Source organism: Poecilia formosa, unplaced genomic scaffold (genome assembly GCF_000485575.1).
Source record: "Poecilia formosa unplaced genomic scaffold, Poecilia_formosa-5.1.2 Scaffold132, whole genome shotgun sequence".
Lineage (NCBI taxonomy): Eukaryota > Metazoa > Chordata > Actinopteri > Cyprinodontiformes > Poeciliidae > Poecilia > Poecilia formosa.
The window spans coordinates 1,023,336-1,042,019 of NW_006800071.1; the positions used below are offsets into that span (position 1 = coordinate 1,023,336).

Consider the following 18,684-nt stretch of genomic DNA (forward strand, 5'->3'; position numbering starts at 1 on the left):
GCAGATAAATGTATCTACATTTTTCTCGTAGTGACAAAAACCACTGACTGAGGCCCCAATAACTTTTAATAAATTAAATAAAGCAACTTTACTTAAATTAGCATCACTTCACCCGCTGGGGTCTGAACAACTCCCTCCTGGTTCACGTCTGCAGAAAATTCTGAGCTAATTCATCAGTCAGTTGGATCTGTCTGATCCAATCAGATCAACTGAACTCTGTGAGTGTTTTACCCTGCGCAGGCCGGTGTGAGCTTTTACCAGGATTTTTTTTATTTATTTTTTTTGCGTGGTTTCGCTTCTCCGAAACGGACAGATGATGTTACGTCTGCAGCTCCTCCAGAGCGCCGCTCTCCTGGGTAACGAGCACCAAGAAGGCTCCATTTGTTAAATCCGCTGGATGAGTTACTTCCAGCGGTTTCTAATTCTTCGTGTTCCGCAGTGGTTGACAGCGGACTGCGCATGTTGCAATCTAATTAACTTCTGCATCGTCATTTATTTCCTCAAGATAAACTACCGGCTCCTCAAATGGGTTAACCCAACGTTGCATTCTCTTTAGTTTTCTCTGGTCTGTAATGGAGACTTGAATTTAACGCGCCATTTCAACAAAAGGTTTGTAATGTGCTTCCTAACCATTTTTTATTTGTAAGTATTGATGTTATGGACTGAACAGACAGAAACAGTTACCATTATACATTTTGAACTGTTGATTTTATTTTTGAACCATTTTTTAATTGTGAAGTGTTGATTTTATTTTTGAACCCTTATTTATTTTTGAAGTGTTGATTTTATTTTTGAACCCTTATTTATTTTGAAGTGTTGATTGTCTGAAAGACCTTACACATGAATTGCCCCATACGGGGTTTGAACCGCTGACCCCAGCATTACCAGCACGGTGCTCTAACCTGCTGAGCTAACTCACCTACCTTACAAACTATTGAGTTTCCATGGATTTAAGAATAACTTACATGATCTTACCACAATGAAGATTTGATAAAAGTGCTTATATTCTAATGTTTTTCAAAACAACATACATAATATTTTATTTTCCAGAGATTTTGTATTTTTAAGTGTTGATATTATTTTTTGAACCATTTTTAATTTTCAAGTGTTGATTGTATTTCACATATATTTTTTTAATGTGTTAATTTCATTTTTGAACCATTTTTTATTTGTAAGTATTGATTTTATTTTTTTAGCCATTTAGCCAAGTCTCTGCAGAACCATTTGTCTCTGGTAATGACATCTTCAATACAATTTGTTGCTCCCAGGCTTAGTTTATGGACTGTAATGTGAAATTAGGCACAAGTATAAGTCTGACAGTTTGTTCACCAAGTTACTGTGCTCTCTGAGAGGATCTGTGGTATTTGACATCGTTCCATGCTCGTTATTAGTCTCTAACAAAATGTGGATCATCTACCAGGAACACTGCAGAGAGCATGAGTTTCTGTAGTGTAGTGGTTATCACATTCGCTTCATACACAAAAGGTCTCTGGTTCGAAACCAGACAGAAACAGATTTTTGCATGTTCTATTCATCACAGGTGTTTACTAAAGGTCAACAAGGGTTCTGTGGTGTCATGGTCTGTACTCTGAATCCAGGCATCTGAGTGCAAACCTGAGTTGAAATTTTCATGTGTTGCATCTCACATCATCAACTTTGGAACCTCAAACTGAAACAAACAAGAGTAGTTCAGTTCCTGTAGTGTAGTGGTTATCACGTTTGCTTAACACGCAATAGGTCTCTGGTTCGAAACCAGACAGAAATGGTTTTTGTCGGTTATGCATCTCTTGGGGTGCAGTGAGACAACAAGAGCCTTCCTCTTTTGTGATGGTTCATTTGCCAATGCTTCAATGTTGGCTTCTTTGAAATCGAAGCTACTTTACTTCAATTACCAATTGGCAGTTCTATGGCGTAATGCACATGTGTCAAACTCAAGGCCCCCCAGCATTTTATAGGCCATGGGAACTCAAATGCAATATATAAAACTTCAATACATAAAATCAGTTAACAATATGCGGTGTTTAATTCATTTTTAACATTGTATTTTCATACATTTATGCTGGGGGTGCCCAAGTCTAGTTTTCCAGAGCTACCATCTGCAGCTTTAGATACATTCCTTCTCTAACACACCTGGACCATTGACTCATTATAAGCCTCTACAGAACTGAATGAGGGAAGTCAACCTTTTGTCTGGGGTGTTTTAGCAGGGATGCACTCCTGATTTGTACCGTCAATGTGGCCCATTGAGGGTGGCCAATATGCTGAAGTGGCCCTCGGTGAAATTGAGTTTGACACCCCTGAGCTAAAGGGATGATCACTCTACAACATTAACCATGTCAGGAACAAAGATGCTCGCTTGCTAAGGAAGTGGGTGTTGTTGTCTGGTTAAAACAAGTTTTAGGGTCATTTCCTTTTCAGAATAAGGCAAAATAACCCCTTAATGTATTTCTATGTACTTAAACAGATCCGTGATACATTTGAAACCACAGGTTTACATACACCATGGGTTAATGGTGGTCATTATGACCAATCGGTTCAACTGCAGTTTCATCAGACAAGAGGAAATGTCTCCAAAAATGACGTTTTTTTGTCAATGTGTGCATTTGTAAACTGTAATCTGGCATTTTAAGTTTCTTTAGGAGTATTGGCTTCCTCCTCACTGACTGATGTTTCAGTCCATGTTGGCATACACACATTCAATCACTCCTACCAGTTTCAGGAAAACAACATCTCAAAGAATTGAATCAAGACTACAATTTCCACATTTATGGTCTGTACACTCAACACCAGGAGGATCTTAAAAGCATTTTATTTTAAATTAAATAAAAATCTGACATATGCTTTGAAGTAAAAATGGGGATAATGTAGTAGCTTAATTTTCTAATGCTAATTGATTTCTGGTACTTGCAGAGATAAGGGACCACAGACACCCAAAAATTGCCCAAATCTGCAAATGTTTGAGACCTTCTCTAAAGACGCCATCTGATATCAAATATACCTTAATATGAATTAATATGCACAATGGATACCGTCTTAGCTACACTGAAGAAGCCAACATCTCCAGCCTTCCTCATCTCTGCTTTTGTGTGTTGAGCCAATTAGCGCCAAGGAAAATGAATGATGCTCTTCTTTGTAAACTCTAGCCAACAAAATGTCATATAGCATTGTGGGCAAGTATTTCAGGTTCCCAAGTGTGCATTTTCCATTAATAGTTCAGACATAAAATTCATGAAGAGGCTTAGTTAATAATTTGGAGTACTGTTCCACAGAAAAGTCAGTGAATACCGAACTGGTCCACTGTATTTGTTAAACTTAATTTATAACTGAGAAACAGTGGTTGTTGTAGTTTTTATAACAGGCTTGATGTAAAAGTAAGATACTGGTAACACTCTTTAAAATCTGTATCAATGCATGTTTTGTAAGAACTTATTGCTCATCAGCTTCAACTGATTGAAAATGTGCTTTTAATCCTGACACCCACAGCAACTACAATCCTGCCTACGGTCCTTCAAGATCTAAAAAATAAAAAATAGATAGAAGCAAATGTATTGATCTACGTTGTTGGTCACTTAATATATTGGTCTACCTCTAATTTAAAAGAGGAATACTTTTTTGTTAGTGTCTTTATACATGATTGAATGATAAAGAAGCATCCAATCACTAGGTGGCAGCAGTGCTCACACTAGTCAACCCAGTAGAAGAAGTAACTCACTAAAGCACACCAGTATCCAGAACTGAAGGAGGAGGATAAATGGAGAAGTAAAAAGAAAAACGATGAAGGCAAGTAGATGTAAATAAAGTAAATGTCAGTAGCCGGCAGAAAAATACCAGTAAGTATGACAAGGCCTACACTGCCCTTGGGCTTACTGTGAATGCAATATGATATGCAATTTTCATTTTCATGATATACTAAAGGATAAGCAATATTGTTGCAATTTTTTCACAAAATTCTTTAAAAAGTTTTGTCTTTTTATAAAGGAAAAAGCTGCTGAAGCTGACAAGTAATCAATGTTTAGAGTTAAAAAGTTTTGAATTGTGCCAAGTTTGGTATAAAAATGGACATCTCAGTGAATCATTTGGACTTTTTCTTTTTTGAGAATCACACACACTTAAAATAGTTTTAAAGTTTAGCACAATAAAATGAGCTGCAATTTAAAATTTAAGTTGTTGCAAGCCTAATTTTGAATGTTTGTGCAAAAAACGCATACAGTAGTCTGTATAGACAAATTATTACACTTATCAGCTTCTCAATAATAATTAAATTTAGGGCACCATGAATGAAAATAATTGAGAACGACTGCTCTAAGGTTACCCTAACCCTATTGGTTGTATTTTTATGGCATCTCTGCTTAATTTTTAAGCATTACAAGTTCTAAATGCATGATACTCACACAGATTTGTTTGCTCAACAGTGGCATTACACCCCACAACTGCAGTGAAAGGCCTGGAGCAAACATTTTTCTCAAGTGTTACTCTAAGGCTTATGCCCTCCCTCTATTGCATTGCTTCTGAGATGCAGTCAAGTGCTTTGCCTCTGGAACGTGGCTGGCGTGGCGACAGTAACCACACACCCCGGCCGGCCGCCACCCCGAGTGATGGAGATGCAGAGAAACGGGCTGAGGCGGCAAGCGTCTGCCACTGAAAGGGGACCGTTTAGCGGTGTAATGGCGGGGATGACTTGCATGTTGAGACAAACAGCTGCAGGGTGCTCAGCAGTCGGGATCTGTTATCGCTCACACACGAGTGATTCATTGGTGCAGCGCAGAAGGATGATCTTTCTGGGCCACAAATAATGCATAGCATCACTACTTTATAGACAAAGAGGGACACCTAAGAAGTCCAGACTGAGTCTATATAAATAGACTGAAGGGAATCAATGGTGACAACAACAAGCCATCTTAGGCTTTAAAACAGATGTACACAAATCAAGTCAGATATGTTGATCTCCGACATTGATCATATAAAATTTCTGCATGAACCAAAAGCAAAAAAAGAAAGGAGCTTATTAGCCTCTAGTGATTACCATTTTAGAAATGCAGAGTATCAAGTTTTTAGTCAATGTAGACTTCTATATAAGTTCTGGGTAAGATATGGTCATTGAAATATCACTGTATGCATTACTGCAAAGGATTATTTTTAATGTTACTCATTTTATGAATACAGGGACAACAGCTGCCCGTGAATAGTTAAAATCAACTAATAACTGAGATCCCCCTTTATAAACTCATAACTTTTCTTAACTTTTTATAACTATTAATTCAGCAGCTCCTGGACTGGCTCTTTTGCAAATGCCAGCCAAAAGCATGTTAAGTAGGACTATGCCCCATTATTCCCACTTCCTGTGTTGCATTTTCTGTCTTGCAAATATTTTATGTATACTCTACAAAAACAATTCACAAATAGGTTGATTTTTCGCAAATAACTCGAAGGCCAGTTGCACAGAAAATCTGCAAAAAGACGAGGCTCCGCTGTACTGTTGAAATCCAAGTTCTTAATTTTTTTACAGAAGTCAAAGCTTCTGCATTTTATGGAGAACAAACTGTTCTTAATTATTTCAGCTTGACTTAAGATCTTCAGCATAAACACACAAATAAGAACTTGCACATTTTCCCATTTTCTATAAGCTCCTATAGTTTCCTCAAAAGTTATTTGTAAGTTAATTACCTTATTTCTGAGTCTATATATTTCTATACATTTCTACTTATTTCAAGTGTACCAAGATACTTAAACTAGAAATAAGACACACACAAAAAAACACTAGCAAGAATTTGTGTTTTTGCAGTGAAATATTTACAGTAAGATTAGATATCTTAGCGTCTAGTTTCCATCGACCCACTTTATTGTTCTGATGTTGATACTGCTACTAGCTGCTACGAAAAACGATATTTTGGGTTGGTAATCAAATATTTCTTGGGAATAGTTAAGTTCAGCAAATAATCCAAGCCCTCAAGATCAATCCACCATGGAGGTTTAAATGAGTTAAAAACCATAGAATACATTTTCTGTCAGTAGTCATCGTGTTCTGGCGGATGAACCCATAAACATGCATGTGTACTAAACTATTCTTCCTTAGGTAGGCATGAAAAGTGGCGTCAGCGACCCCAGGCAGAAACAGGGTGGCGGCGGGGGGGAGGCAAAGGAAAGAAGGAAGAGATAAAGGGATAAATAAGGGAGGGGTTGATTTGGCTGGGCAGGCAAGAAGAAGAGGCCATTAGCCGATTAAGGTTGGAAGGGGATGCATCAATACTGCGCCGATGTCAAAAGGAGAGTCATGCCCATGAGCTAATATAAGAATGAGGGAGAGACCCAGAGACAGAGAGAGGTAGTGTAGGTCAGCGAGTCAGTAAAATCTCAAAGACTGCTGACCGCAAAGCGACCGCAGAGCCGTGCAGAGCGAGGCAACATAAAAGACTGCCACAACATACTCCGACTAAAGCCATCACATTTACATGACCAAAATGATTAGCCTCCCTCTCCTGCCAAGGCAGCAAGGGTGACAGTTGTGTGCGGGCACATTTCTGCCTCGATGGGTGGGTTAAGGGTGTTTGAGCAGGGGGGGTGAGGACACGGGAAGGGAAGCAAAGAGCATGGAGGTAGTGCCGAAGAAGCTTTGGCCTTAATTAAGTGTCCAGCTGAGCCCTACTGGGCCTTGCCACGGCCGCGGGCTATGCTAATGAGCATGCCCAGCGGTCAGGCCTGGCTTAATAAGCGCTCGCTGGACAATATGGTGGGAGAGATGCACCACCGGCAGACTCACTTTTCAACAAATGACTAACAGCCTTCCCAAGGAGGAGTGTAATTCCATTAATTGGGACACATTGGATAATGCTCACCCCCCTTTCCTTTTCTGCATAATCTGTCACCTACTTGATCCCTTTTGCACACTTCTCAATCACTTCTCCACTTAAAACTCTTCCTGCCTTTCCATTTCTGCCAGAAAGCAAACAATAAAATACATATTGAACAAATTAAATAGATGTCCCTTCAGTCATTTTACTGCCATTACTGCAGAAAACCCTAATAATTCTAGTTTATGTTCGTGGTTATTTTCACTAGAAGGTAATGAAATGTGAAAACCAAGCAATGGATAAGATCGCTGAACCAAGTTGGTATGAAGCACGGTGGGCATTTAATTTTAATAAACTTTGTGATTGTACAGTTTAAAGCTTCTTGATAAACTCTGAAAGAAAAAAGAAAACTATTCACATCAAATATGACATCAAGATATTACAAGGAAAAAACAAGCCAAAATGAATAAAAGTAGTCAAATTAAAATCCAATTCAATACGTTTTTGACCTCTACACAAGTCATCTCACTGGGATCCAAGATCTCATTTACAAGTGAGACCTGTTTTGATAAAGACAGAAAAAATGTCAAAAATACAGCAACAATTCAAATAAGAAATTTTAATTAAATAAAGCAAACAAAATGAACTAAAGAATAGGCCAAGTTTCATAAGAAGATTTCTCTTTTTGTGTTAAAAGAATTTTGAATTGTTCCAAAGGAATAAAAAAAAAGATTTAAAATTGAATGTAAAATGAATGTCCAATAAATAAACTGAACTCCTGGTACCCTGAACCATCAAATTGATGTTTTACTTTCACACGGTGTTGATCCTGGGGAAAACAAAATTCTCACAACTGTGTTTCTGTCAGGCATTAAATGTTCTACCAAAACTAGAAAAACATACCAGAAAGCCCCATAAAACCCATCTGGTAACCACAATTGGACAATTTTCAGCTTGATCGGGAACAAAAAACATAAAAATCTAATCTTTTAACAGTCAGTGAATGCACCATACCATATTTTCAATATCAGTAAGATGCTTAACTGTCAGTGGAAGCAGAGAAATGCATGAAGGCATTTGAAAGGCAAGTGTATTTTTGCCACGTTGAAACATTTTAGGACATGTATCTAACGGCCATTGAGTCTGGTTTGGTTTTTAACTTGATAATCGTATTAGGAGGCAACAACAACACAGCTAGTGGCAGATTCACACATGAGAAGTGCAAAACTGAACATCTCCTCTGATTGGAGCTGGGAGGACTGCTGAACAAGGACTGGGCCATCTGTGAGTGCTTTGGTAGGACAAGAAGGCTGCTCATTGAAAAGAATAACAGTAACATGAGGCAATGAGTCGTCAGAAATCTCCAGTAAAATCTGAAACCTCTTCATAGTTGTTGCAACACTGACTGCTACTGGAGTTGCTTCCTTCCCACAGCATCATCAATAATTCTTTAAAGATACTTTGATAACTCAATAACTTTTGAGCTACAATATTTAATTTCCATTTGGGATTAATAAAGTATTTTTGAATTTAATTCAAAAGTCTTTTGTAAATCTAAAATCTAAGTCTCTGTCTGAGAACACTGCTTTAGCAAAGCCAACCACTCTAAAAGAACAAATTTGTCATATAAGATGCAAAAGATAGTTTAAAATATCAACTCTGATTAAAATATGAGTAAAACTCTGGTTTACAATAACTGCTCTCACACAAAGACATCTCCTCTGCTCCCAATAATCAATGACATATTTGGGCAGGAAGACTGGAAATGTAGTTTTAATTCTATTCCTATATTTTCTTATAGTCTAGCTCCTAAAAGAATCTGAATCGGTGCAAGTCGGCGACTGGAAATCACCCACAAACATTTCATCAGCACATTCTACGTTGTAATATTTGGAAAACTTTGGATCAAACTCCTTTTCTCATTAAACTACCTCCATAATCTCATCCAACTGTTGCCTTTGACAAAGACACAAAAGATCATATTTTAGCTATACTCTGAGGTGAGATGATCCTCTCAGCGAGGATCAGAGTTCAGGCAGCGCGGCTATATTTACTGCTGGTTCGAGTCGTACTGAAATGTAGCGCGAATTACCATGAGTGTATTTTCAGCCTTGGCCTCCGTGGTTTGTGGGTTCTTTGGGCCGTATGCCAGAGGTGAAACAGGAAGGAGAAGTGTTCTTGGAAAAGAATGAGACAACCCGAGACCTCTGAAATTCCTCAATGCAGATGAAGTGCACTTTAGCCCCCTACCCCACCACCAGCGGTTTATTTTTCCGTTCCTTTTTTTAGCTTCTCATAACATCAGTTGTGTCATCAAATCGATTGGCCCGCTTTAGGGGAGAGAGGTGATACATCTACTGAATCTGCACTTTGCATTTTGAACATGAATGCAAAGTTTATCATTAGATCTTTGGCTTTTAATTCCTGTACAAGATGAAATTACGTCATATTAGAAGTGTTTCAACAAGCTTCAGACCTGGTATAGGTCACATTCATTATTAGTTAAAAGGAAATGATGGCTTAAATAATAAATACAAAAGATGAGAGAATCTATTACTGAAAATAAAAAAAAAAAATATTAATTTAAAATGAAAAAAAAAGTAATTGTCAAAAACACTTGGACTGTGTTCCTTCTATAATGGCAGCAATGCTTAAAATTCATTGACATACTTATATATAGGAAGATAAATCCAGATTTAAGCACTCACTTTTTCTCTCTTTTTAAATCTCAACAATCAAACTACCAACCAGTGAACTGTTAGGCTTATTTCAGTCCAAAAATATCTCAATTATTTTGATCATTTAAAGAGGCACTAATCCCCAAATTACCTTTTTTGCACATAAAAAAAAATCTAAATTAGTCTTTAAGGATGTCATCTTCATGTTTCTATGCAAATTCTGACGTTTTTGTGTAAACTGTTTAATTTTTTTAATTCTGCAGTATTCTGCCTAAATCTGTCTCAGTGCCGCCTTCTTTGATTTGAACTGCTACAATTATTCAGCATGTTTTAAAGGAGCAAACTGTGGATCATTGAGCCCATAAAGAAGCACAATGAACATAAATTTGTTTCAGGAAAAGAAAAATAGACTAAAAAAGAAATATACAGATTACCCAACACTGAAATATACTTTCACAAATCAATGCTTTTGGAAATGAATAATATTTTAAAGTTTCAAAGCCTTTGAAACACTAAAATATGCTATGATATTTTAATATATCAAGACATCGGCTTGTCTTTGTATGGCTTAGAAAAATCTCACTTAAAAAATGTTAAATACCATCACATCTGTGTGTTATCTATATAAAAGAGAGGTCCTTTCCCTTCCTACACCGGATTGTTCACACACTTAATCAGTTGGCTTAAAGAACAGAAGTTTCCCCAGAAAACAAATTAGCTGGATTTATTGGGGAAAAACGGATATTATGAAAAATAATGTTTTAAAATAAATATACAATTTTTAAAAGGCTTTCTTATAAAAAAAGCTTCAAGCGGCTGAGCTGCCACTGCCTGTTGATATCAGCTCGGTCCATCAGATTAAAGTTGGATTTCAGCTTTGATATTCAAAATATGTAATGCTGATTAAATTTGTGAGCACATGACTATGACTGAACGCAGTGACTGTCCACACACTAACCTTTGGTCTCACTTTTCAAGCGTCTTTATTAAAACCAAGAGAACTAGCACAATTAGAAAACGGTCCTCAGAGAAAAAAAAACTAGATTTTTAAAATTTACTCTTTGCAGCTTTTTCGATCTATTTTTGAAGCTACATTTCCATGTAAGTTAAGGACAGCGGCACTGTCAGCATCAGTGTAAATAGCTAAATAATGTACATAAAATATAATTAATGAATCAATCAGGTTTATTTGCACAACACATTTGAGCAACAAGGCAGTTCAAAGTGATTTACATCATAAATATAAAAACACCGTACAGTCACCAATTATGAAACGAGTAACAGTAAGTTTTGTCAAGAGCCATCATCAAAAAGATCAATATGCATCAAATATGATCAACGTTCCGGTGATTACGGTTCAAAAGAAACTAGAAATAGGTGGGTTTTTAGGCTTGATTAAAAGGAACTCAGTATTTCAGCTTTTTGCAGTTTTCTGAAAGTTTGTTCCAGATTTGTGGTGCACAGAATGGAATAAATATATTTCTAACAATTCAGAGGATGATTCTTTCCTGATCCATCTAAGATGGTCTTGCAGTGGAGAACACAGTAGCAACAACCCTGACTGTGTTTTGAACAGCAAGCCTTTAGATGCAACAAGAGTTCTCCATTTATTCTGAGGAGTTCAGCGTTGTTTCGCTGTGGAAGACACTCCGCCAATCAAGTTATTGAGCAACTTCTCTCCACAAAGCAGTTTAGATTTCTTAACTCTGCAGGTCAAGGAGCGGGCACAGTGGAGGAATGCCCTCCAGTCCAAACACGGCTGGTTTAACTGAAATATAGGATTTGTTTTCTCCTTTCTAAGGTCTACTTACACATGATATTAGACAAACCAGACAGTCATTAGACATTTTAAAAAGTGTAAGGAAAAAAATCTCCAACACAGAGCTGAAGTGCCGAAATCAGTTCTCATAGTCGCAGTTGCGTGACAAAGGCCACGTAATTTTGTTCTCAGTCTCATGCCGCCCGCCCTTTTTGTCACAACTCTGCTGTCAAACTTTCCTCACCTCTGCATGCAAAATCCGCTTTACTTTACTAATACGCAAACTATGTCCAAACTTTTCACCCCATGCCCACCCCTCCAAAAAATGTGATTTGTGCCACTTCCATGTGTGGTACTAAATTGGATTTGTATCTGATTGTTTTCAAAGTGCCAGCAGTCTGAACGGTCATATCGCATTTTATCTGGCTTTTATGTCATTGATGCGAGACATGCAACATCATTCTGCACCAGAAAAAGCCAGATTCAGTAAATCAGGAAGTAAACAATGCCTGAAAATTATGATTATGAACTTATGAAAGAAGTCTGTGTCAGTGAAGCGCATCAGATCACAATCACACCACTCTTGGTTTCAACTATACATCCAAAACAAACTTCTCTACAGAAATTGCAGTTAATGCTCCACAAAAAGCCGTTGCTATTAGTTGTGCAGTCTATGTGTTGTCATGATCTTCCTGTCGCTGAATAAAAGTGATCTATAGACTACTCTGTCCATTATTACTTCTATAAACAATGTGCTGCTGTGTGATATCCATGTTCTTCTTCTGCACATGCGGGTTGCTTTGGGATCATAAACTATTCAAACAGAATTCTGAGTGCAATTGAGTTTAATTAGTAGCATAAACGACCACGTAAAAAAAAAAACACACAAAAAAAAAAAACCTAAATCAGAACTGAGCATTAAGAACAAATAAGGTTTATAGGGTTTAAATAAAAGCTTGTGGAGTTACACGTTTCCTATGCTATGATTCTGTGGCAAATTATACTGTGAGAATCTCTTATCATCCCATGCCTATGTTACACAAATTCATTCTATGAATTTCACGTGGTTTCAAACAAAATTATTGTACAAGGCAAGTCAATAAAAAAAAATAAAAAAAAAGTGAGTTTGTCATAAATTTTCCCGCTGGCCAACAAAGCGTCTATTGTCAAAGGAGATGTGGATGTTGCTCCAACGTCCGGCAGAAGACAGGGTGCATTCTTTAGAATGAGTGTGAAACGAACAGACCATCTCCCCGCTGTGGAGCTGTGCAAGAAAGAAGTGAGAGACAGTAGGAGGGTGGAAGGTTGCCGTGGACAGTGTCCATGTATTGTTTGTAAATCGTCCTACTGGTAAGGAGGGACGCTCGGTCCTACAGCGGTCACACAATCAAGGTCCAGTGGGAGGTGAGGACAGACTTGGGAGATAATTCGGCAGGTTTATAATGCAACATTAACAACAAATATATACAGCAGGAGAGAAAGTGGGAAGAGGAGCAAGGAGGACAAAAAAGGAGGGTTGTTGGACGTTTTAGTTGAACAGATTTGGCAGAAGGAACTCAAACCTGGGATTTTGGCTATCGTTAGTGAGGACTGGGTCACGATTAGTGATTGGTTCTGGTGAAAGAAGGGAGCGCTTCCAGGCCATCACTTAAAAAAAGAAAGGAGCAAACAAAAAGGAGAGGAATTGTTGTGGCACAGCAGGAAATGCTCACTGCTATCTCATTTACATGCAGGTCCAGGGAGAATGATGGTGGGATGGTGGGGGGTTTGAGGGGCTTTTTCCATTTCCAATCTCCATGTTAAATGCTAGCCAGGGTGGCTGATGGGAACGGGAGGCGCTGTTTGCACCACGCTGCCCCTCTCCTCTCAGTTAGACCAATACCTGCCTTCCCATTTTCATGCTATAAAAAAGGGAATATTGCCATAACTGCTCAAATAGGAATATAGAATTTATAGCCCTAACAAGCAGCGTATGCAGCTGTTTACTTTACAGTCTGCAGCCAACCTCCGTAGGTCTATCTGTTCTGTCATAACCAGGTTGTGACCTGAGGCTGCGGCATTCAAAGCCATCCTTCACCCACTGAGTCTGTTCTGTGGCATAATGATTGCTATGACAACCATCACTTAAAGCCACGGGTAGGTGGAGGAGAGATGTCAGCTTCTCGTCTACTCTTCTGATGATCTCATTTCTGGCTGGCAGGTACAACAAGGTCAAACCACTGAAACTGGAAAAGTGGCTGCTTGCTACATGCAAATGACAGAAGCCGGCTTCCAAACAATTACGCTGGCCAGTCCGAACCAACGTAGGGGAGTGAGGGGGGTTACGCTTTGAGAATCACGAGGTGGGTGGGTGGGGGGGGGATTAGAAACAAAACAAAACAAGAAAAAAAAAAATCAGGAAGTGGGGGCGAATTATATGTCGAGGGAGGGATGGTCGTCATTGTCATTGGCCGGCTATGAGCCCACACGATTCGGCCGTGTGTGCCAAATGGGGTTTTTAAACAGTTTTTTTTTTTCAGGGAGGATTTGTCCTAATCTAGAAAACCTTCTGGAGTAAGCGCAAACACATCTGCCGCTGACCACTCCCCTGTAGAGTACGAGGGATTAATGACATGGCAATCCGAGCTAACATGGCCCCCATTCAAAGGACCCGTGGGGTGTGGGAAAAAACACAGGCAATTACCGAGCCGGGCCGTCTGATTCACATCTTCCTGCGGCCGTTTCTGATGTCAACTCATTTAGAAACTTCACATTTGTCCCACTTTGTTTGCTTTTAGGTTTTAAGAATAAAAACACATGATATCTCCTTTATATTCAGAAAACGGTGATTACCTAATCTTAGTAGCAGTAAAAAGAAACCATATGAAATGAACAAATGTCCTTGGAAAGCAATGAAAGAGGAAGAATGGAGGTACAGTGCTGGCCACATTTATTAGTGCCCTGATGCTTTAGAAGCTCAAATAAATTCTTTTGCAAAAACAATCTACGGAAAAGGATCAAGTCTATTGAAGAAACAAAAAGATATTTTTCTTTAATGTAGATGGGCACCTGGGAGTAACCAACGTAAGTTTTACAGGAAGAGAACCAAGTTTCTGTTAGAAGTGATTTTTAATGTCAGAATTCTATTTTGTTTTTGGCCATAATCCTCTTCTGTAAAAATCTCAAAATAAAATAAGTTTTAAAAATCAAATCTCTATATCGTACTTTGTACTGTACTCGTTTTTTTGTTTGTTTTTCAACCTTATTCTGTCCTACCATCACAAAAGTAAACGTGGAGTTTCTAAATTGCTGAAATGTTAACTAACCATATGCTTTAGTCAGATCGCACTAGGAAGGAGCATTTCTACAACAAACGCTCCTGTTGGGGTTTATATAAACAAAAAGATGGATGTGCAGATAAGCACTTCATGCCCACTGTTAACAACAACAGAGGATCTGTCTTCTGTCTCTAAAAATAAAACCAGAACTAAAAATGGAGTCTTCACTGGGTCTGTTCGTGGAATAATGATCTGAAGCATTCGATCAGAAATGGTTCATCAGAAACAAAAGAATGCATGGGTTCTCCCCGGTTACCCCAGCTTCCTCCTACAGTCACAAAACATGAATGTTAGTTAACTGATCTTTCTAAATTGCCATTAGGTGCGAGTGTGTGTGTATGTGTGTGTGAACGGTTGTTTCACCCAATGACCGCTGGGGACAGAAACCAGCTCCCCCATGACTCTGCAATGACAAAGTTAAGTAAACTTTGTCGACAAACTTATCAACTGTCGACTTTAAGTAGCATTTTTCCATATGTAATGTTAGTGCTTCTACATTTAAATGACCAAACTTAAATCCTTAACCACATGCAGTAGCAAATGTATATTTCAGTGGTTGAGAATGTGTTTCATCACTATAGCTGGTAGTGAATAACAAGATGATTTAATGCAACTGTCTAAACAGAAACAGATTTGAAAGTAGAAGTAAGCAGACTAAACAGGGCTGGTGTGAATGCGTGCCAAATCTCTTTAAACGTGGCGAGCGAACTGCTTCCCTGCATCCTGGAGTTTGAAGTTCTTTTAATATTCCCCGACATCCTCAGGCAGAAGTAAAACATCACAGTACAGATGAATCTTAAAATGAAACTATAGGGGAAGAAGTAATAATTTAAGATGAAATATAATTGAAGACCTAAAATGGAAAAGCTTAGCATATTTCACATTTGAAAAGTATGAAAAGTAGGATTCAGATTTCTGAATTTGCAATCTTACCAACTTTAAGAACCCTTGGGAGATTAGTAAACGCAGCCATAGTGGCAAAAGTGTTGTACAAAGTGTTAACAGCAGGGGTTCCAATAATTGTGTTTCCAGTGATTCTGTGATTTTTTTTAGCCCACTCTGAATCAGATTAAACTTGGATTTTTGTAAAATACTCTGAAAGAACCTACATGCCTGCCTTAAAAGTTACTGTTAAAGAATTTATATTAGGGCCTGGTCCACCTTATTATTTACTGTAACAGCAGCTATGACCGCAGCATGCAAAGGAGGAGTTAACCTGACAATGAATCAGTCAAGATGTTTACCAGCATTTTCAGCATCAATAACTGACAGAGATGACATCATATAGAGGATTTTAACTTCTCAGGATTTCTTGCACTCGAGCCAAAACAGTTCCACTCTCCGTTTAGAGCTGATTTATTGTTTCCCTGGAGAGCGCCTGCTGCTTTATGAACACACACTGCTCCGTCTGTAACAACCCTCCGCACTTTTAATCTCTTCTCTGAACTGATTCCCGATTCCATCCCTAAAACTCCAGAAGGGGAGGTGAAAACGCTGAAAACTCCTCCATGCTGAGGAGGAAAGACGGGGGTTGGCTGAGGCCCCCCCGCCCTCGAGCACCGAGGGGAAACCGGAGCCAGGCTTCAGGAGGGAAAGTGTGTCTGTGTGCATGAGAGCCCTGCTGCCCTCCTCTACCCACACAGGAAGTGAGGTCATCTCACTGCACTGCGCTGTGGAGGGTGTTCTGCGAGGGCGACAAAGATCAACATGTTGGCCGACCTCCATGCAGATCAGAGATACGTGTATAAAAGCATTAAATCTTCATTTTTCATGCAAAGTTAGTGTTTTATACAGTGAGAAGCAAAAAGTAGGAGAGTTTTCACATCTGATAATCCAGTAGACTCAGTTTGATTGAGGACCAAAGATGCAACATTTATTTCATTCTTGGCTGATGCAGTTTGCTTTCTCACTGCTCTGTGTCAAAAGAACCAAATCCTTTGAAACATCTGTGGTGGCCAGGGCCGGCCCGAGCCTTTTTGGGACCCTAAGCACATTTTCATTTGGGGCCCAACATGTCAACACCAGATGCTTCATCATTCCTACGCTGCTCTGTTAGTTTGTGTGCAACATACCTCTTATCATTGGCTTACAACATACAGATGTTATTATGGCTATTGATTTTAATTCTACATTAGCAGCCAACTAAAAACAATCATTTGGATTTTGAAATGCAGTGGGTATTTAAGTGTGCCATAATATTTTAACTATTTGAAAGTAACATCAGCAGATAAACACTGAACTTACAGTAAACAAGCTAAGAAGTTTAATATCTTATGTTTCCCCAATAAAGGCAGAAACAACAGGTAGAGTTTAACTTATTACTTGTGAAGCAATCATAAAAATATATAAATTGTTTTTCCATGTGTAATAGGATTTAGTTTGTATTACTTAATGTTATCCTTAAAATACACATAGTGCTGCATCAAGAACCACAGAAGGAAACAACAAAGTCTACATGAGCGCAACTTGCTTTTTCACAAAATTTAAACAAAAATGTAGCGTCATCAGATTTTAGAGGTTGTAGGATTTCTATTTTGTCTTTGGTAAAAGACCATGAACCATTTTTCCTGCTGGCACTAGACTTTTGTATTTGCTTTGGTTGTATTTACCCAGAATCCCCTGTGATATAGTTCGCTTCCTACTGTTGGAGTGATCTCCAGTCTGCCTGGTATTCACATGTGCATTTGAATTACGCAAGTGTTCACTTTAACAAAATCGAGACAGAGGTTTGTAGGCGGCCCAGAGGGATCCCCAATTGAGTTATAAGCCTGGCGGGCCACCAGGCTTCATTTGCGCCCCCACCAGGATAAGCATTGCTTGTTTATTTTAAATAGGGTTTTGAACTGGCCTCATGCTATTATTTGCAAATTTTGTCTGATCATGCACCACCAAATTTATGTAACTTTTAACATTTTTTTAAACAAAACATGGTGGGGCGCTGGTGGACTGAAGTAGCGTCTCTACCACTGGGTTTAGCAGCTTTTAAGGGGGGAAACTCAGAGACCAGAGTTCACTTTTTTGGTCCGCATCACAGTTCGATTGACATTTACACCTCCCCAAACTGTCCGGACTTTCTAGGCAAACAAACTAGTTTGATTAAAGCAGACTAAACAGGGCTGGAGTGAATGCACTGCAAGAACTGAAGCCTGTCTTAATGATGCACCACATCCTCAGCCTGCAGGGGATTCTAATCAAGGAAGTTCTTTATCTCTCAGAGTAATTTTAATGCCTTTGGTGATGCAGAGGCAAACAATAAATCCCATCTATGTTCGGATCAGGCGTCTGGTACGACCGGCCGGCTTCAGCTCCCCAAACCAAAGCCTCCTCCTCCTCCTCCGCTGCATCCTCCTCCACTCCTCTCATGCTCTCCATCCCTCACGCCTGTTAAAGGCTCGTCCTGCAGGGCCTGGATGCACTTGTGTGGTACAACAACAGAGAAACCGCCCAAAGCTCTTAACAGCTCTTCCTCTCCACTTCCTCCCTCCCTCCATCTCCACCAGCCCCTCGCTCCCCTCTTCCACTCATGCTCTGTCTTTCCCAGCTGCACCGGCGAGCTGTTCCGTATGAACTGCTGCCAGCTGAAAGCCTGCTACTCCTGTGAGATTGCTATTACTCAGTGCAAGCAGAGCTCTACGTAGCCAAAGGGCTGCTCTCCGAGCTGTAGATCTCCATGTTGTGACTTGTCAACACGGGGGGAAAAAAAAAAATCGTTATCGAGACTGAGGCACTTCCATTCCACACAAAGGAAAAGGGGGCGGGGGTCTGATAGTGACCAAGCGGAGACGCAGGTACTAGCCTGGTGGTTTCAGGTTAGCCTGGTCTCTGGTCAGTAAAATAATCTGCAGGCACATAAAGCAAACATTACCTTTACAATGTGAGCATTTTCTGGTTTCCTTTGTCATCGTTTCTGGCATCTGAACTGGACTTTATCTGGCACCCAAAATGTAAAAGAGTAAGCGCAATAATCATATAAAAAAATGTGACATAAATTGTTGAAAAATTATTCCGACCTTCAATAAGGCATTTACTTCAAATCTTATCACGATATTTTGTAGCACTGTCATGATAACTCTAAAAGTGATGAATAAAAATTATGGTTCTGCATTCCCAGAACCAAACGAGGAGAAGCAACTTTCAGCTTC

General features: G+C 39.1%; 1 protein-coding gene and 2 non-coding genes across 9 annotated transcripts in view; 2 read left to right on the forward strand and 1 right to left on the reverse strand.

The window, feature by feature from the left end:
- The window catches only part of znf827 (zinc finger protein 827), a 95,324-nt gene that overhangs the window by 64,206 nt on the left and 12,434 nt on the right, over positions 1 to 18,684 (reverse strand). The gene's annotated exons all lie outside the window — the stretch shown is intronic.
- trnam-cau (transfer RNA methionine (anticodon CAU)) lies at positions 1,441 to 1,513 on the forward strand. The gene has a single exon. It is a non-coding gene; the product is annotated as a tRNA-Met (tRNA).
- On the forward strand, positions 1,693 to 1,765 carry trnav-aac (transfer RNA valine (anticodon AAC)). Its single transcript has one exon. It is a non-coding gene; the product is annotated as a tRNA-Val (tRNA).